Raw genomic sequence first — 21,705 nt, 5'->3', positions numbered from 1 at the left:
TGGATATCCTTTCTCATTCCCTCTCCCTTTCTGTCCCTACACAGGGCCCCTTGCTCTGCCTCCGGAACCCCTGAATCTATCCATTACTTCCATGAGCAAATGCCTTTTCTCCGATTTCTCAGAACCCTGTTATCCCCGTGTGAATGAACAATGACAACTACACCAGAGGCTTCCTCGGTGACGTGGAAGGTGTCCCATCCTGCACAAGCCCTGATTGGGGCTGGAGGGAGGCTGGGCAGTCTCACCTCTCCCTCCTTCATGAGCGAAAATTCACTGCTTCTTCCTGGCTTCCTCCTTCCCCTGAGCGTTGAAAAAGGAGTCTGTCTCAGCTCTTTAGGGGACTCAAACAACAGATCTTATCATATCGTAATCTGCTCTTACATCTAAAGACCCCTACTAAAATATAACCACCATCAGGGCGCTTGGGTGGCTCAGTGGGTTAAGCACCCAACTTCAACTCAGTTCATGATCTCACAGTTCGTGTATTTGAGCCCCGCGTCGGGCTCTCTGTTGTCAGCACAGAGCCGGCTTCAGATCTTCTGTCCTTGCTCTCTCTCTTTGCCCCTCCCCTGCTTGTCCGTGTTCTCTCTCTCAAAATAAATAAAAACGTTAAAAAGGATATAATCACCATCTCGTAATGGCTTGTGAGTCAAGCATTTTGTGCCTTCGTTTCTACAGCTACCAAATGAGGGAAGCGAACGTGACCATATCCAGAGAACTTAATTTTCTGTGGTTACTTCTTCCCCCTAACTAAGGGGCACACCACTGTGTTTAAAGCAGTTTTCTGCTTTCAACAGCAAGAGACGTGCTATGTCAGTGGCTACCATGTGGTTTTAGGTGATTTCTTGAGTATGTGGTTAATAGCTCGAAAACAAATATCCCAGCCTATCCTGGAATTTCCCTTCCTAATTCTAATTTCATGGTAAAAAATATATCAGGAACAAAGGGCTAGTATAATATTGTAAGCAAATGACACACCCATTAGTGAAATACAGAATTACACAAAATACTACTCCCCAGTAAAATCACCATGGAGTTCCGATCTTCACAATATGCGCTGGAATAGGTTTAATAATTAGAAGAAGAGGGAACACACAAATGCCAGTCTATGTTATAAATGAAATTCAACATCCATGCTTTCTATTTAGGGTTCGTTCGTTTGTTTGTTTATTTACTTATTTTTAACAATCAGCAGCTATTCTCCCTCTTGCACAAAAGACATCAACCTGGCAGCGTGCAGTTGCCCAAAGCATATGTAAATATCAAGACCAAACACAGAACAAGATAGTGATCCAAATAAAACTATCGAATTTCCTTCCTGCCTCTAACATTACCTTCTAGATTTTTAAACAAATCTGAGAGTAAACAGTATATTCTCTGTTGTGTGCTTTCACTAGAAAGCATCAAGTCTACAGAAAAGACGGTGGAGGAGGAAGAAAGGTGATGGTATTGTGTACTTCAGAGCCTACAATCAAAGTCTACCTTTTAGAAGGGGAAGATTAATTTTAACAGTCAATTCAATTCACTGAACTCTTATTAAGTACCAAATAGAAGTCAAGTACTGTCCATGGTTTGGAAATTAACATGTTTGTAACTCCCCTCCTCACCCCAAGGAGTGGCACAAATGACTTCTTCTCAGAATCCATGTTCTCCATCTTTTAGTAATTAAACTTTATTTTAACTGGTATTCCTTCCCCCCCAGCTTCAGACCACAATTAATTGAGGCCATGTGATGAAGTGTGGACCAATGAGAAAAGAGAGTATATGTATTCAAAATGTTTAGGTCATTTCCCTAGGTTTCCTTTTCTCATTGGCTAGAAAAAAATGGTGGACATGATTGCCACACACTCAGTCACGGAGACCTCAAATTCAGAACGATGCCAGAGCTGTCCCTTCCAACCTGGGCCCCTGGATGAACCCATGGAGCACAGCTCAGTTGCTCTGTATTGTGCCACGAGGCAGAAATCCATTTGTCTTCTTTGAACGTGAGTTTGCTAGCCCAGAGCCAATCTGATACGTATTCTTCAGACTAAAATTCTACTAAAATACAGTCATACTCCAGTGGTCCCCATTTCAGTAAAACAAAGTAGCTTTTTCTCAACCTCACGTCTTCCACCGGCTACGACCGGATTTCTCTGCTTTCCACTCCTAGCTTCTCAAAAAAATATCGTTGACCCTTATTGTCGTCTACTTCCTCCCTTCCCCTTTCCCTACAGCCACAGCAGTCTGACTCCATTGGGGTGGACGATGCCATGGACAACCCGCTCTTGTCGTCCTCATCACATTTGATCTCTTAGCAGCCCCAGCAAGGGTGGTAAGACTTTTCTTGTCAGCATGTTTCCTTCTCTTGGGATTCACAACGCACCACACCCTCCTGCCTTTCTCCAGTCTCTCAGGCTACACCCTCTCATTCTCTTTTATGGGCAACTTCTTATCCAACCTCTACATGTGGGAATGTCCTGGAAAACTCCGTCGGGCTCTCTCCTCGCTTTACGCTTGCTCCCCAGCTAATGATACGCTTTCCCGGGGCTTTAAATACTTCCTAGAAGCCAACTGCTCGTGCATCTGTAACTCTGGTCTGAACCTCTGAGGTTTCAAACCCAGCTGCCCACTTGACATTCCTAACAGCTCACAAGTATCTATCGATTTTCCTCTTCCAAATCTGTTCCTCCCCTCACTCTTCTTCCTCACCCCAATAAATGGCAATGCCATTCCTTCAAGCCACAATTCCAGAAGTCAGCCTTGACATTTCCTTTTCCTTACCTTCCCTATCTTTGGCAAAATATGTAATTTTGCACATATTCAAATAGCTACATAAAAACGTTTCCAAAATATATCTTGAATTGGCCCCCTGACACCATGCAAGCTATCATTTCTTTCCTGAATTCCCTAATAACCTCTTCTTCCCTGTCGATTCCTACCCACCTCTAATTCTAATCTTCATAAAACATAAATGTACTCCTATCACTCCTGTTAATAGCTTCCCGATGTGCACAAAGAAAAATCCAAACTCGTAACTGCCATGGGTTTCAAGCACAAGCCTCGGCCTCAACACCCTATCCCTGCCCAGAGGCACTTGCCTACCCCTCTCCCCCACTATGATCCAGCCAAGTGACTGCCTTTTGATTTGCAAAGCCCAGCAAAGTTTTTTGCCTCCAGATTTTTTAGGTATGCTGTTCTCTGCAAGAATGTTCTTTCCTGTCCTTCAAGTGACCAACTTCCCCATTCCCCAAGTGTCAGCTGAGAGAGGCATTCTGTTTTTACACAGTTACTGTACGTGTGCTCATGGTTTCTTACCTATTATCTATCAAACTTAATGGTTATTCAAACCCTCCCCTGACCTCCTTCCAACATCCTCATGAGTGGCAAACAGGTGTATTTATACCCCAATATACCCAGTTCCAACATAGTACCTTAGGACAGAGTAGGTATTTCAATAATTTTTTGGAGAACAATAAAACCAACCCCATTATCATATCTATCTACCTATGTAAATGTGTAATAACTCTTCCTTATAGTCTTGAACCATTGTAAAATCTCTCAAGTGATGAAAAAGTAGGTATTTCAAGGTTTAATGGAAAACAGAACTCAGTTACAACTTTCAGAACTGAAATCTCCCTACAAGGTAATAGACACTATTGGTCTGATCACACGCTAATGCTTTTACCAGGAGACCAAAGGGTTTTTCAAAAACTCAAACAGAAAACGTTTAGGTGGCTTAGAAAATCTCTAGAGGAGTAACCAAAGAGTCACTAGATCATAACATTTTAAAAAAGATACAAACAACTATTAGAAAAAGTACATTTAAAAAGATGCCTAATTTTCTTCCTAGACAGGGTGTTTTTGCGCATAAATCATATGTTGAGGGGTGCCTGGGTAGCTCCGTTGGTTGAGCGTCCGACTCTTGATTTCGGCTCAGGTCATGATCTGAAGGTCACGGGATCAATCCCAGAGTTGGGCTTCATGCTGAGCGTAAAGTCTGCTTAATATTCTCTCTCTCTCTCCGCCCCTCTCCCCAACTCGCGTGTTAAAAAAAAAAAAAAAGATACCTTCGGTATCTTCTTCTATTTTCTATGAGTATTATATTTCAGATTCTGTTGTTATGTGTGTTTCAGCAGATAATAACTACAACTTAATAATCAAAAGTCAAAATGATTACAGAAGTAGAACCAGAATCGTATCTCAAAATATAAACATTTTAGTTCATTTCCCGAACTATGTTCATTTCATAAATCTATGTATAATCTATAGATCTAATACATGAAAATAATTAGGAGCAAGTAAGTTTTCACGTGGGGAAACTGGGTGACTGACTTAATGTCTTTAGTCTCTTGCTTCCTCTTCCATAAAACAAAGGGTTCAGCCTAGAAATTAGTGATGACCAAGGACGCTGGGCATGGGGAAGGGGCAGTGGAGGGAAGTGAAAGGCCCCAAACATCAGATCTTCTTACAGTTTAAGCCAACAAGTCTGTCACCTCTATCACCATCTCTTCCTTCAGCTTCCTTGTCTTTATAAACGTAAGGAGTTTTTGCAAAAATGTATTGGTAGTATAGCCTCCATTGGGGTGGCTGTATCAATGCACTCTCAACTTTAAAAAGTGGTCCACGGGGCACCTGGATGGCTCAGTCAGTTGAGCGTCTGACTTCGGCTCAGGTCATGATCTCGCGGTTCGTGAGCTCTGGCCCCACGTGGGGCTCTGTGCTGCCAGCTCGGAATCTGGAGCCTGCTTCGGATTCTGTGTCTCCCTCTCTCCCTGCCCCTCCCCCGCTCGTGCTCTCTCTCAATAAATAAATATTAAAAAGCATTTTTTTTAAAAGTTGTCTAATGTTAAAATTGGAATCTTTCCAAATACATGGCCTTCGCTCCTTGCTATACACGAACTAAAAGAGAAAAATTAGTATAGAAACATCCCAATTTTGAGTTTCAGTTTTATCATTCTGGTCATGAAACCATTTTGCGACCTGCTTTTCTCTGTGATTTCATGACCCGTCCCCAAGGCAGAGAGCCAGCTATACAGAAGCTGAATAAAAATACAAAATGGATAGAACCCAGCAACCACTTATCAACTATTTCAATTATAAAATAGCTACCATTATTTTCTACCTACCTACCATGTCATACTTTACCTGCCATACATCACACAAATCACAGAAACTCAAACCTTGAATAAACTTCTAGGCACTTGTCAAATATTTCTTAAGTGTAAGATTTTCGCCAGCACTATATGCATAATATAATGAATGAAAATCATTGCTGTTTCTTGACTAATTGTAATAAAATTTTCATTGCTGCTGAGAGATAGTAAAGTAATAAACCTTAAAAATGCAAGGCATTGGGGTGCCTGGGTGGCGCAGTCAGTTAAGCGTCCGACTTCAGCCAGGTCACGATCTCGCGGTCCGTGAGTTCGAGCCCCGCGTCGGGCTCTGGGCTGATGGCTCAGAGCCTGGAGCCTGTTTCCGATTCTGTGTCTCCCTCTCTCTCTGCCCCTCCCCCGTTCATGCTCTGTCTCTCTCTGTCCCAAAAATAAATAAACGTTGAAAAAAAAAAATTAAAAAAAAAAAAAAAGCAAGGCATTTTAGTTCTGGAATCTCACTAGAGTCAGTATGTAATTCCACATATCTGAAAGGGCATAAGTCCGTACCGTATATATGAGTAAACAGTATCGGCACCCTACATCAATCAATTTGGCTTCAAAACTTTTAAGTCTTCTTCCCGACCTGCCTGCCCATATGAGCAAATGATAAACTGCTTTTTAAATTGCAAACAATTAAAAACATAAGCATCTAAATACAGTACTTTAAAAATTTTTTTAATGTTTATTTTTGACAGAGAGAGAGAGAGAGAGAGAGAGAGAGAGAGAGACAGAGCATGAACGGGGGAGGGGCAGAGAGAGGGGGAGACACAGAATCTGAAACAGGCTCCAGGCTCTGAGCTGTCAGCAGAGAGCCCAACGCGGGGCTCGAACTCACGGACCGCGAGATCATGACCTGAGCCGAAGTTGGATGCTCAACTGACCGAGCCACCCAGGCGCCCCTAAATATAGTACTTTTAACTTTAACTCATTGTTTTTGTAACTTTACAGAGTGCACTTCTAGTCTTGTACCAAAATGCCAAAGCATTTTCTTAAAGCAGATTTGTAGGGTGTTTGCATTGCTTCGATGTTTCTTATATTCACTCCTTGCTTTCTTGGATGCCCCTTTCCACTTAAAATTGAACATTTCCCTTTCCAACTCACTAAAGGCCACTATTTTCCAATGTCCCCTTCCCTTCTGATGCATTCACCTGGGGGTAAACGCAGCTGTCAATTACTTCAGTTACTGGAAGTAAACACCAGCACTTGTAATTCCAAATTGAAAGAGATACAAAATTCTTTGGTGGACACACTGCGCCCTTTCTTTAAACCAAATTTACCTGATCTGCTGTGTTTTACTTAAGCTAAGGGGGAAAAATAAAAAAGGCCTGGATCGCTAGAAACTCTGCATCCTAAAAGTTGGGGAAGGACTTTCATTAAGTATTCCCGTGGGATGGCAAGAAGGGTCCTCTATCTTTTCATGAAAACATGAATTGTATTCGTTATGCCTCTCTCAGGGACAGATTTAGGAAATGACTACCAAAGGAAATGGTGAGGAGTTTCAAAGAAGACGGCGTGCAGGTATAAATGAAGTCATGGTTCCATTTCATCTATAAAAAATGGTCATGGCTTCCCTCTGCAGCTCTAATTTTCTATTTGTGGGGAGAAAAAAAAAAGCCAGTTTGTCCTCATCTTTCCCACTTTTAGAAGGAGCATTTTAAAATCTCCATCTCCTGACTGCTTAATTAGCTTCTCTATTCTAATTTACCTCCCTCTCTTGCTGATATGAAAATTCAATCATGTTAAAAGACAGCAACCTAGCTAGGACTTAGGACAGGAAAATGTGCAGTGTCATTTACCTGCACAAAGCAGGATTCCTACTGAATAACCGAGCACTTTGTTAACAAAACAAAACAAAACAAAAAAACAACAAAACAACAACAACAAAAACCCTTCAGACCATTTACTTGTTATCGGGGATACAAGACTAAAATGGACAAACTGTTTTTTTTAAAAAGCAAGGTTTTTTTCCTCTTACATTTCAAGTATCACTTCATAGGAGAAGAGAAGCTAGTAGAACTGTATAAAAGTTAACATTTGTGATGACGGAATAGTATTCACCATCAACTGTGAGCAGAGTACAAGACAGTAATATCTCCAGGCCCTTCTCCTGGATTCTTCCTATTTGCATTAGAAAAGGAGAAAAAAAAAAAAAAAAGCCCTAGTACCATCCATCTTCAGAAACAAAAAACAAACCCAAGACAACAAGGAAAGCAAATCAGCCTGCTCTTGGGCTCACGCACACTCCACCCCACTATGGCCCCATCTTCCCCCCTCCAGCATTGTCCCAGCTCCTCATCATTCTTTAGAGCCATGCTTATGGAAGGAACTGGCTTCTCATGTTGTCACCAAAGCCTCCCTCCCACCCAGTCTTCAGAGAGTCCCCCGCTATTCTATCACACCTTACCAATGACCTCCCCGCAAGCCAATAGACCCCAGGTGAAGGGGGCATCCCTTCTCTTTGAATTCTCTGTGTTTTGGACACTCTCTTCATTTTCCTTCTGCCTGTTCTGGCTACCCTTTCTCATCTCCCTTTGCCTCTTCATGGCCTGTTTCTGATTTTCTCTTTCTCAACTTGATAGCTCTCTAGGAGTCCGCCACACTCTCCCAACCCTCTTCCTTGGAAAGCTCGTCTACTTGATTTCAAATGTAATGATAACTCGCAAATAGAAGTTCATCAGTTTGGGACCTCTCTGAGCTACAGACCCATATATACAACTTGACTTCCCACCTCCCTTCCCTGGATATCTCAGAGGCAGCCCAACTGAGCACTTCTCCCTCCAAACCCCTGATGCCCCCACATTCCCACCCAACCCCCCCATCTCTTCCACAGCAGTCTTCCCCATCTCAGTAGTAGGTGGGCTTCCTTCCATCTGTCCAGCTGCTCAAGCCAGGGACTGGACCAGCACCCCTCTCCTTGCCCCCCACGCAATCCGCTTCACGGCAGGCTACTGCACCTCTTGAGTCGTGTGCAAAGAAGGAAAACGGCAGAGAGTTCTATGCAGAGGTCATCAGTCGAGGGCAGAGCAGCGTGAAAAGTCAAGTGCATTTACTTGTGTGAGAGTGTGCAGTCTGCTGCAGCTGGAACATAAGGGGTGTGTGGGGAGTGGCGAGGGGGGAGGAGACACGCGGGGAGGAAGTCAGGTCCTGCGAGGCTGTCTGATCCCGCTAAGGAGACTTGTGGCATCACACAGAGACCACTCTGGCAGCCACAAGGACAACTAACAGCAGAAGGGGCCAGCTGGACTTTTTCATTATTTCAGCTCAAAATCAGACCAAATTAACAAAGCAAGGAGGCCTTGATGGGGCAGCAGTGGACCAGTTACTCCTCAAAGCACCAAAGAGTGGAATTCAAGGACTGGTCGTTACAAAAGATCTTCAACAACTTGACAACAGAGAACTGAGATGCTACGTGTTTCTGACTAGCAGCAGGGGCGATGGATATATATATTTTTTCTTTAAACAAGCTTTTTGGCCATACGAACCTCAACTCTTATAAGCCGATATGGAAATTCCTATGGCTTTGGCTGACTTTAAGATCAAAGACAGAAAGCTGGATTTTTTTTTTTTTTTTTAATGAAGATGACACAATCATTCAAAAATTAACTTCACGATGACCAGTGTAAGCCTGCAGAGGATTACCCAGATCCATCAATACGGAGACCGATTTTTGACAGGACTGTACATCTACAATTCAGAGTTGGGAATTTAAAAAACATGACCACCCCCACCCCCACCCCGACCCCGCCGCCCATAAGGCCACAGTCCCGTTTCAAGGAGTGTACATTCTGACGGTGACCCCAGGAAGCAAACCAACCACGGCGCCCAGGATGCAATAAGAGGGCTTTCAACAAGTCTGAGGGGGCAGAGAGAGTTTACACAGGAAATAATCCTATTTGATGGAAAATAATCACTAACCTCCTGTCCCAAGTGAAAGGACTAGTTTTAAGCTTTGTAAAAATCACAGGCTACTTCAGGAAGATAAAAGGGAAATTAGCGATAAATCAAACGGCAGGAGAGGCACCCTGCCAGGGCAGAAGGGCACAAACCATCTTCAAGTCCACCACAGGCTCTGTGACCTTGATGGGATGTGTCTTCTCTTGTGTTCCAAAATTCTGAAATTCTAGGATTCCTGAGGGCCGGAGATACTGTTGTAGTAACAGCATGAAATCTAAGGTAATGAAATCTAAGGAAAGAAGACAGATACTGTGCTTACCGACTGGCCCCAAAGGCCATAACGCAAACAGGGCAAAGTAATCTCAGGCACTGGCGAGAAAGCCAACCTCCCACCTCCCCACCACCGCACGGTCAGCTGAAGGCTTCGTTAACTGAGGCAATTAAGGTCTCATTTCACCGAAGCAACGCTTTACCCAGATAATCTGGAAAAGCTGAAGGAAACTTACTCAGAGTTTACGTAATACGTTGGAAAACCCGGTTCGTTTTTGGTAGGCTTTTAGCTTTTCAAAAGCTCAAAAACGTTCAGCACTATGTGTGAGCAGAAAAATTAACCAACGCAGACAGACAGAGATGATGGTTACGATTATGTAAGTGACCACCTTATCGATATGGGTTCATATTTGCTAATCCGACTGGTGCCACACGCCGGGGTACAAAACCCCACGTATCTCTGACGTGTCAAGAATATTTGATTGTTCCCAGAAGTGCCCGAATACATTTCAACAAGCCAAGGAAGCAGCTGATGCTATTTATATGGCGGCTCGTGTTAGTGAAGAGCCTTGAACAGAGTTCAGTGACAGCACAAACAGGAGACACAGATTCCTGGGGGGACAAGCCCCTTGCAAATAAAATCAACAGAGACACAGGTAGAGGAGCCCGTTCAGGCTCCCTTCTAGGACGCTTGCTTTATGACCACTCTGATAAATGAAAAGAAAGTTCCCAAACGGGGATTCCTGAACCCCAGAGACGGGGAAAGAGAACCTTCGGTCTGAGAGGCTGTTCTGAGACTGCAAAGGAAAGTGTACATTCACGGCAATGACAGACAGAGCTGCTCACACGAACCAAGTTTCTTTACTTTGGTTGGAAATGTATCAGTTAAGGTTAGAAATACTGGCTGCATCATTTCTTCATCCATTAATACACTCTCTCAACAAACATTTCCCGAATAGCTGTTCTGGGGCCTGAGGATACATCAGATAAAGACAAATGGGTCTCTCCTTTAGTGGAGTGTTTGTTCTAACTGACTGGAAAAAAGAAAAACTGTCAGAGTCAGATAGAGGTTATTAGATAATCCAATCTAGGGTAGACTGGTGGGGCGCCTGAGTGGCTCAGTCCCTTAAGCATCCGACTCTTGACTCCAGACTTCTACTTAGGTCATGATCACTGGGTTCGTGGTTCGTGAGTTTGAGTCCCAAGTCAGGCACTGCACTGACAGTTCAGAGTTTGCTTGAGATTCACGCTCTCTTCCCTCTCCCCAGCACTCTTTCTCTATCTCAAAATACATAAACTTAAAAAAAAAAGAAAAAAGAAAAAAGAAAAAAAAAGCAGATGGATGGCTGCTTACATTGGTAGAAAGGGAGGCTTCTCCAAGGAGAGGATATATATATTTTTTAACATTTATTTATTGAGAGAGCATGAGCTAGGGAGGGGCAGAGAGAGAGGGAGACACAGAATTCAAAGCAGGCTCCAGGCTCTGAGCTGGAGAGCCCGATGTAGGGCTCAGACCCACGACCCATGAGACCATGACCCGAGCCAAAGTTGGACACTTAACCGACTGAGCCATCCAGGTGCCCCAAGAAAAAGATATTTAAGTCAGTATTCCAATATCGAGAATAATCTGCCCTGTGAGGATACGGGGGCTGGGATAATACCTTCCAGAAAAGACTAGTGTCTGGGGCCCTTAAGGACAAAATGAGCTTGGGGTGGTCAAGAAATGAAAGGAAGGCAGAGGTAGCAGGGACCCAGCAGGTGTGGGGAAGAATGGTACCCAACGTAGGAGAAAACATGACCCGGGGCCAGACGGTAAGGGTCTTGGTAAGCCACTTTATGTAGGTGGGTATTTCCCACCTACATGGAACATTTCATGGAAATGGAACATTTCAAGATGAGGTCTTACTGATACTTTAAGAAGACCAGTCTGGCCTCCAAGTGAAGGAGCAAGGGTGACAGCAGGGAGAGCAGTTAGCAGCTGTGGCGACAGTCCAGACAAGGAGCAGGGCAGTAGAAGAGGAGACGGAGAGGAGGGGCACCTTGCCAGTGCCAGCTGAAACTCTGGGGCTGTGAGATGAGAGGGGGAATGGATTACGCTGGCAGGCAAACTCCCTTACAAGCGTTAGGTCTCCCGGAAACACAGGGGTCCCTCAAGATGAGACGGTGGCAAAGAACGCATTCTCCGGTAGGGAGGGAGCCCCCAACCGTCACAGGTCAGGGGTCAGCCAGGACTCTTCTAGGCGGCACTCCATCACCTTCAGCAAGGGAATTCATCGCTGAGCCCTACACCATCAGCGATCATTTTTAAAAACATCTCGGGGCGCCTGGGTGGCTCAGTCGGTTAAGCCGCCGAATTTAGCTCAGGTCATGATCTCGCGGTCTGTGAGTTCAAGCCCCGCGTCGGGCTCTGTGCTGACAGCTCGGAGCCTGGAGCCTGTTTCGGATTCTGTGTCTCCCTCTCTCTGACCCTCCCCCGTTCATGCTCTGTCTCTCTCTGTCTCAAAAATAAATAAACGTTAAAAAATAAAAACATCTCATTCAGGTGAGAAACAATGCCTGCCTTTATTTACAATGCAAGTATTCTGGTGGGCTAGGGGACAGCTCCAGTTTCAAAAAAAAAAAAAAAAAAAAAGCATTAACTTGAAAAGCTTTGGCCCTCTGGGGCTTTTGTAGACTTCATCTGAGAACCCAGCTAATGGCTAAATGGCATTTGTACCTATACGCTTGTTTCACACATAATCTGGCAGAGAATCTTAGTCACCATGAAGCTTTAACGTGATTACCACCAAGATGCTGTAATTATCAGGAACTGTCAGTAGAGTTTCTAGTCTATGAGCTTTACACAAGAGCCCTGCCGGCGCTATTAAAGGGTTTTATTTAAATTCCTAAACTGTCCGTATATGAACTGTATCTTGCTCTGGGTCCGACACAGAAAAACAGAACAAAACAAACAAACAAAAAAAAAAAAACACCTTTCAAAACACAGGGCAGTGCTTTACCCCACAACATGTTTATATGTTTGTCACTTGGACAAGCATTTGAATGTAGTATTCGATATACAGCAAAAACACTCTACAGAGCTTTCCCAGGGATAGGAAATTGCCACATATCTATCTATTTTCAGGAGTTAACATGAATATTTGAATTTAGTTCCCTGATAGCTAATGTTTATAGCAGTTCATTAGCGTTCCCTATCTCTGAAATAGAGTTCAGACTGGATGAGGACTTCATTTCCCTTAGCCAAAGGCATTCCCATACTATTCTTGATCTTTTAAGCAAAAAATTAAATCATAATGGAAATTTCAGGCCACCAAAAAAATACAAAAGAAAGAGCAGAGTGTTTAGCCCTTATGGCAAAGTGAATCCTAGAAAGTGGGAGAGAATATGCTAATCATAGCAACTATTCTCTCCACTTTCTGTTAAAAATAAATCTTTCTTAGGCAGAAACTGTCATTAAGTCCTCAACATGTATATCATAATTCAAACAGCATTTTTGCTTCTAAACACTCTACAAATATTATAAAGTGCTGCTTTATATGGCTTCCGAAAAGCAAAGTTCACTTTCTCAAATGCAGAGGACCTTCATGAGTTGAATTAACAGCTGAAATAATTTCTCATAACTCTTTTGTACTTTCATTTACTTTTTTTTTAATGTTTATTTATTTTTGACAGAGAGAGAGAGAGAGAGAGAGAGACAGACAGATAGAGCATGAGCAGGGAAGGGGCAGAGAGAGAGGGAGACACAGAATCAGAAGCAGGCTCCAGGCTCCGAGCTGACAGCACAGAGCCCGACGCGGGGCTCGAACTCACAGACCGTGAGATCATCACGTGAGCCGAAGTCGGCACTCAACCAACTGAGCCACCCAGGCGCCCCTCATTTACTTTTTTAATTAACAGGGTATGGTATTAGAGAAAGTAAGAGAGGTTGGTCTCAGGTCACCCACAGGTGCATGGTGCTAAGCTCCTCCCTTCCGTTTTCCCCTACAAGCTCACCCTTGACCACCCGGAAGCGACGTTACACCCACAGGACAGGTGGGCACAGTGATGTTAGCGCAGACCTTGCCCAGAGTCATGTAACAATAAACACAGAGCCAAGCATTAAATCTAGTTTCTGCCTCCAAGAGCAAAGCTTTCTTCCACACAAGTTTATTGGGTACACCAATAAAATCTGCTCTTATAGAAGTGGACAACTTTTCAAAGTTATTGTTTTAATTTTTTTTTTTTTTTTTTTGAGACAGAGACAGAGCATGAGCAGGGGAGGGGCAGAGAGAGAGGGAGACACAGAATCTGAAGCAGGCTCCAGGCTCCGAGCTGTCAGCACAGAGCCCTACGCGGGGCTCAAACTCACGGACCGTGAGATCATGACCTGAGCTGAAGCTGGACGCTCAACCGACTGAGCCACCCAGGCACCCCTCAAAGTTATTGTTTTATATGATCATCTATGATTCCATATTGCTAATATGCTATTTTACTCTTCTACTTAATGTAAGCAAAACAATAATAAAGTATAAAATTATATTCTTTTCCCTATTTTAAATTATGTATTTATATATACATTATATATAATATACAATATATATAACATATACATAATAGAAAATGACAATACTAGTTTCTTCCTTCATGAAAAAGGTTTCTAATCTCATATGACCCTTCAGGATTCTGTCCCAGGTTGCCATTTTATTCCTGGAAAACCAAAAAATAAATGATCATTGTCACGGCTAGAGAAAACGTGAACGATACCCACTTTGCTTCTAGATTCCTATTTACTGATAAGTAAAGATTCCTATTTTCACCGATAAGTGGCTAATTTTAAGCTTCCAACGGACAAACCTAAGTTTTAATCAGTTTCCACTTTGTAAGTGTGTGGGTGGAAGGCCTCAAACTGACAAGAAGCCAGGAACACACGTTTCAAGTGTATAAGCGTCCAATGCCACTGTTTAGGATTTTCAAGAATTTCACAGCTAAAATGAAAAGAGGAGAGAAAAGGAGATAGAATTGGCCAACAGTGCAGAAGAAATGCACTATCTCCGGGAAGAACGTATTAGCAAAAAGTATCTTTGGCACCTTAATGCAGGAGCATATTTTCCTATTACCCAACATCTGACTCTGCATCTGTGAGAAATGAGGTGTGAACCATATAGACAGTGAATAAATTAAAACAGAGTCAGATTCCATACAGTCATCTACCAGCAAACAGCTCTCCAACTCTTTTCGGAAATGGGTCTCTCTCCCACGGAACCATTCATTTTAAAAATAAGGGAAAGGTTATGGCAAAACCCTCCAACCTTTGCACCTTAGTGAGGGGCAATATACCCTCTGACGTCCGGGGCTAGCTGGCCGAGAATCCACACTTCAGGATTCTTTTTATGGGTGTCGAGGACAGCCAGAGCAAGAAGAATGACTGTCTCAAAATGACCGAAGAACAAATAACCTGTCCTCGAAGTCCCTGTCTGTCCGGAGAAATGCTGCATACAAACAGACGGTGAATAAATCGTGAAGGAACAAACGGTTTGCGTCTCTGAGTTTCACGAATACGAGACAGAACAGCAGGTCTCACTTCTATCCCGGAGCCCAGTAAATTCAGGTGCACGAGCTGGCCTGTCCCATTTTTGGTCACTGCATGCATGTCTCAAGGCTTTTATCTCTGTGGTTCGCTCCTCACAGCAAGCGGCCTGCATGCACCCAAAACTAGTCACCAGAAGGATATGTGATGAAAACAAGAAAGAAAAAAACCCAGAAAGGTGGGCTGCCTGTAAGTGTTTGCATCTTTACAAATCCGAGTCTTCGGAGGAGTCCAGACGAGAGTCACACAGCAGGAGTAACATTTGATCGAATCGATAAAGAAATATGGGGGAGGGAGGGCATTTCCATTGCTAAGAAAAAGAAACCAATTACATGGGGAAATTCTAGCCATTCTATTATAGTTTCCATTTGATACTTATAAAGTCATACAGAGTCACCATTATTGCCAGCCTAGTGGTCATTAAATGTATAAATGTATAAACGAATGAATGGTTGAATACATCAGCCTCATTTAACATAAACGTGCCGAGTCACAAGTCTACGAATGAAGTCTTGCAAAATCACACCCGATTCACTCTCACCCCCAAAGCCCTTGGCTGTTTTGTGGTACCCTAGAATACCGCACCGAACAGAAATGAATAGAAGTTATTACCTCTCAGCTTCTCCTCAGAGACGAGGCTCAATTTGATCAGTTTCCTTTTTTTTTTTTTTTCAACGTTTATTTATTTTTGGGACAGAGAGAGACAGAGCATGAACGGGGGAGGGGCAGAGAGAGAGGGAGACACAGAATCGGAAACAGGCTCCAGGCTCTGAGCCATCAGCCCAGAGCCCGACGCGGGGCTCGAACTCACGGACCGCGAGATGGTGACCTGGCTGAAGTCGGATGCTTAACCGACTGTGCCACCCAGGTGCCCTGATCAGTTTCCTTTTTTAACCCCGATATTTTCTAGGGCCTGTCTGTACTCCAAAGCCAAATTAACAGAACTTGGTTTTCCCCAAAGTTAGACAGCAGGGTGCCTCTGCCATCCCACAATTAATTAACCAAGCATTCGCTGACTCTTATCCCAAGTCACACAGAGAGAGGAAACGGGAGCCCCTCCGGCAGTCCGGATCCCGTTTTGACAGAACGCTGAATGTTTTCATCCTTCAATTCAAACGCGAGGCCCAGGACTTAATTATTCTGTTTTTACTGTAATGCCTCAGCTTTTATCTCTCTGCTGGTAATGGATGAAGACTACAAAGAATGTTCTTAAAAGATCTCCCTGGCACACAAGTGAGCTGCCTGAGAACAGTGCCTCACCGAGTTCTCTGAAGGTGCTGATAAGACAGGACTCCTTACTCCAGGGCTGTTCACTCAGGGCCTGAAGCACTGAAAGGGTTCCTCAGTGGCTGCTCAAATTATTTGTAATTAAAGCTTTCGGGGCCCAGCTCAGCCACCATCTTGCCTCCTGCCTCCGAGGTGACTCAGTAGATAAAAATGCAGCCATGGTTGGAGCCGCCTTCGGATATTCTGATTACTGAGCTTGAATTTCCCACACAATGTACTAAAAATGACGGAACGGCTACAGGTGTGATGTTCCATTTATACATTTATATTCTTTTCCTCTAATGGGCAACTAAGCCAATAAACAGCTCTTTCAATTTTTAAATCCACATATTTCCAGCTCAATGGGGATTAACTTAAAACCCTACAGACAAAAATAAATTTGAAGAAAAACTGAAAGGCTGAAACGCAGTTCATCTTAAGAAATGTTTTATAGGTTCTTCATGGTCTAGGTTTTTTTTTTTTTTTTTAAGGTTTAATTATAGTAACACCTGCTTCACTTCCTATGTTGATAATTTTTTTTTAATTACTAAACGTTTCACAAGGAAATTCATTTTAAACCCTTTAACCTGTCCATTTAAAATGGAAGCAAAATAAATCTGTCTAGGTGAAAACTTTATCTGTAAAGATTCCATGCTTCAAACTCTTTTGTTGAGAGGGGTCTTCAAACGGCCAGGGAAAGAGGGTGAGAGGGGTCTTCAAACGGCCAGGGAGAGAGGGTCTGCTCCCTCACACTCGTCAGTTGCAGAAGAGAAGGAAAAGTTGCAAAGCAAAATTGGGACCAATAAGAAGAGAGGATCAATGTAGGTCCTGACACGTTTACCAGGGGAACTCTATCTTTAATGGAAAGGGTCCTACACATTCAGGGCAAAGGAGTCTCCTGGACTCCCACTGGCGTTTCTAATCTAGGAGGGACAGAGGAGGACAGATTAAACTACTCCCTGAGAGCAGGGAGGCCATTCTTCCTCACGGAGGAGGTGGGTGACAACCAATCGTGGCTGTACAGTTGGAGAGGGAAGGACTCTGGAGAGGCTGTGGATTCAACATCCAGACTCCCCACGAGAAGACAAAATTTACGTGATAGACCAAAATAGTAAGAGTGATCATTTATGGATGGTTGAATCCCTGTCTTTTTCAGATTTTCTATAAAAGTAGGACTTTCATAAGCAGAAGAAAACAAATCTACCAAATCTCTCTTCATAAAGGCATATTTATCACTTCTTTATTTTTTAAGAAATTTTTTAAAGTTTATTTTTTGAGAGAGAGAGAGACAGACGGAGCACAGGTGGGGAGGGGCAGAGAGAAAGAGAAACACAGACTCTGAAGCAGGTTCCAGGCTCTGAGCTGTCAGCACAGGGCCCAAAAAGGGGCTTGAACTCACAGATTGTGGGATCATGACCTGAGCTGAAGTCAGATGCTCAACCAACTGAGCCACCTGGGCGCACCTAGACCTATTTATCACTTCTTTAAAATACTCTTTCAGCTAGGTGCATTTCCCACGTTTTAACTTAATTTGTTTACAGGGGGGAAAAAAAGGATTCTAATAAAATGTTTTCATACTTCTGAAATACTCCTATTATTCCTCTACATATAACTTGGTGCCACCATTCAGCAGATAGAGCAAACCAGTTGAAGCTTTAAGGTTACAGAGAACGATAGTCATAGGCCACTCGGATCGGATCCCCTGGGGCTCTGGAAAAACTGCATATTCTCCTGACCTAGCTGCAGGTGTGGGCAACCTCTGGCCTCAGATGCCTTGGGCTCCACCCCCACCAATTCAACCAGGTGGCAGGTCGCAGGCGTAGGTAATTTTTAAAAGCTACGCTGGGATTCTAGAATACAGGCTGGATGGAGAACAGCAGGACAGCATTTCTACACTTTTAATGAACACCCAGGGGATTCTTACACTAAAGTTTGCTAACCACTGCTCTATAAGGAAATTACAAGTCCCAAAGCTTTGTTTGGATCCACTGCATTTGGAGACAGAAATGACAAGTAGATAACAAATCACTGGCCCCAGTTAAGGCTATATCAATTTGTCCTTCTTCTGATTATTGCCACCAAATCGAGCCAGCAGTCTTGCTGCTTTGTGCCTTTCACAGATGTATAGATCATTTTTTTTTTTTTGGCTTATACAAAAGGTGCATGCAGAGTGTATGTTTTTGCATTTTAAGAACTTCATTTTAATAATCTGTAATACTCATTATAAGCTATACTCCAAAATAGATATATTCTTGTGTCTCAGTCATGCTCAGTCTCTTTCCCAACAGAATATTTAGTAGTAACAGAGAGAGAGAGATAGCACACGCATGCGCAGGTAGGGGAGGGGTAGGGAGAGAGGGAGACACAGAATCTGAAGCAGGCTCCAGGCTCTGAGCGGTCAGCACAGAGCCCAACGCAGGGCTCGAACTCATGAACCATGAGACCGTGCCCTGAGCCAAAGTCAGACGCTTAACTACGTGACTGAGCCACCCAGGTGCCCCTGTCATACCCTTTTCTGATAACATCTTGATTATGTTCTTTTCATCCTAGCAGCCCTGTTGAGCTTTCCCCTGAGTATCAGCGTGGGAGTGGAGCGGCCAGGGGGTCCAAGGACGTTTCAAGCGCTTCTCACCAAATTCAGTCTGTTATCCCAACTAAGAACTAGGAACCTAGCATTTTCATAGATTGAGAAACACTAGTTATGAAAAGAAAACAGTATAACAGAGTAACAAAATAAAGGCAAATTATAACCTACTTGCTGTTGTTTTCTACTGATATTTGTCCCTAGCTGGATTCTTGACAAGTTTGGAATTGAGAAGCTATTTCTTTCTATGCAATAAAGTATTTTCAATAGCTCCCCATCCCTTTCTTCTCCCTGACTCAACACTCAGGGCAGCCACATCCTAAGCCTTCCTGACCCTCAAGCTTCACTTTTATCCTCACAACATGAGCTTTAGTAATCATGACCTACTAAACAGCATGTCGTTCTTCAAGAGCTCCAGGCCGAATGTGTTGCCCCCCTAGAAGCTTCCAGCCCACCCACTTTCCCCGAGCACTGCTGAACCTTATGCTTCAAAACTTGGCCCTGACCCCACCTCCAATTCGGATGCTGAGTTCCCGCCTCCCTGGAAACAGTCTCGGCGGGGCGACCACTGTGCTTGTGCATGTTCCTACCATTATGTGGATCTCACCGTATTTGTAGCAACATTTGCTTCTTCTGAGAGTCTCTGCTACCAGACACATTTTTTTTTTAAGGCAAGGAATGGTTTTTACTCTCTGTACTAGAAGTCTATCTCAAACCTAAGGTGTCCAGGAGTAAACTCCTGAGTTTTCTCCCCCAAATCATGTCGTACCCCCGTTCTTACCCCACGGGCCAGTCCACCATCTTTCAAGAAGTCTCAGGCCAAAGAAAATACAATCACAAAAAAACTAACAACAATGCCCACATTCAGTCCTTTCAGTAGATCACGTGGCTCTGCCTTCAAAATAGATCCAAGTGTGGCCACTGCACCCCTCCTGGCACACCTCACCTTCACCTCCACCACTGGCGCTCCATCCAGCCCACCATCTTGGCTTGCCAGTTACTCCATTATCCTCCTAACTAGTCTCCCTACCGCTGCCCTTGCACTCTGTGTAGCGTTTTCCACACAATAGCCAGGCTGATCCTTGTGGAATATAAAGGAAATCGTGTCACTTCTCCACCCCAAATCCTTCCAGGACTCCCCATTTCATGCAGAGTCATTTTATCCCACCTAAAAAATGATCCACAAATGCCTACTCATCTTCTCCTTCTCTCCCACTTACCTGCTCTGAGCGGGTACACCTCTCCATCACATCTCTGAAATAGCGGGACCCTCCCCTCTAGGACCTGCGATTCCAGCTGGAATGTCCTCCCCTGGCTCATTCCCCCACCTCAGTGAGGCATCCCTGGTAACCTCCTCCACTACCCACCCTCCTTCCCTGCTCTTCTCCTACAACACATCTCTAACCTATGAACTATTTCACTTATTTATTTTTCTCTGCCTCCTCCTTAGAAGCTCCAAGCCCCAGCAACCCCATCGTGTAGAAGAGTGGCTGGCACACAGTAGGTGCTCAGTGCGTATTTGCCGAATGTATGGACTCAGCGTCGGGTGTGCAGGCCCTTGAACAGTGAATGTCAGGCACTTAACGGGCACTCGTTAGATGATGCTTACTGAATTAGGACACCCATCTGCTGAATTCCTGAAACGCTATTTGAAATTGTGCTGTTAGTTATTCCAGGCAAAATGGCACTACAATCAACATGTTTGTTCAAATTCCTAGAATCATTTTTAACACAAAGACACTGTGGCCTAGTGAAAGGAGCTTGGGTGCTGATGTCAGACAAGCATGGGCTGGAATTCTAGCTCTACGGCCTAGTAAATGAACAGTGCGACCTTGCAAATCTAAGCTTTTTTTTTTTTTGGTCTTTAAATGAGTTAACATCTTACCCCAGAAGGCTGCTTTGAGGACTGGAGATGATGTATATAAAACATCTGGCACGTAGCAGACCCCTGATAAACTACAGCTCTTAATTATTACTGTTATTATTGTTTCCCTTATTAATTTCCTGGAATGCTCTGGAGACATTGCCCGATGTGGACTATTCTTCAATAGGACAGGAGATAGGACAAAAGTCCAGAGGGCTCGGTCCACTAGGAGAGAAAGGCGCATCCAGGTCCTTGACCAGGGAAAGCAGTCGCTGTGATGTCTAGTGCTGATACCTGGGAAATCAGCCCATTAGTGCCCGATCCTCCAGACACACCGCAGTCACAGACGTTTCCTTGACTGGGGTGGATTCCTTTAGGGCTTCTCCAGAATGAAGCGGACAGCATTAGGGTCTCCAGATCCTGGGCCTTAAGAACTTCTGGAATCCATTCTCCTCACAACCACGGCTACGGCTGGCCCTCAAATGCAGGGGATCTGCAGGGCAGTTTGGCTGGTGGGCTGAATAAAGCCAAGCCTCAAGCACACCTTGGGAGTGGCCAGAATTAGAAGTACTTATACACTAGTAACTTACCCCTGATTTCACGTACAACACACCTGCTCCACATTTACCTAGACGAGAAGCACTCCATTCCGCGTCAAGCCAAAAAGACACAAGTGTCTATTGCTCAGAAAGGCACTTCAAAGAATGCCCCATCCATGCCCTGTCCTGACCCTGACGTCCCTTACAGTGTCCCCCGGATGAGGAGGCTCTGCTAAGGCCTGTCCAAGCTTGTCAAGTAACAGAGCAACCAAGGGACATGGAAAACATCGGTGGAAGCTCCAAGCGGCCTAAGATAACCTATCTAGCTAATATTTAGCATTGACAGTTTGGCCCAAGACTGGTCTCTTTCAAAGGGGATTAACAGTAAATGGCAAAAGGACATTTTTTTAAAAGACATTATAAGAGACATTAAGAAGAGCCATTAACCAACCGCTTTTGCCAGCTGGTAAAAGTCACCAATCTCCCACAAAGTGTTAAAATCTAACAGGCCATGTTCAAACTTTCACTGCCACGTAGCAGCTTTGTGAATTGAAGTTACTCAAATTCTCTGAAAATAAATTTTTATC

At 43.9% G+C, this 21,705-nt stretch overlaps 1 protein-coding gene across 7 annotated transcripts in view; it reads right to left on the bottom strand.

The window, feature by feature from the left end:
• EPB41L3 (erythrocyte membrane protein band 4.1 like 3) overlaps positions 1-21,705 on the bottom strand; it is a 233,368-nt gene that overhangs the window by 92,618 nt on the left and 119,045 nt on the right. The gene's annotated exons all lie outside the window — the stretch shown is intronic.

Source organism: Leopardus geoffroyi, chromosome D3 (genome assembly GCF_018350155.1).
Source record: "Leopardus geoffroyi isolate Oge1 chromosome D3, O.geoffroyi_Oge1_pat1.0, whole genome shotgun sequence".
Taxonomy (NCBI): Eukaryota; Metazoa; Chordata; class Mammalia; order Carnivora; family Felidae; genus Leopardus; species Leopardus geoffroyi.
Note: the sequence above shows the minus strand (reverse complement) of the source record. Positions and strands in the feature narration are given on the sequence as shown.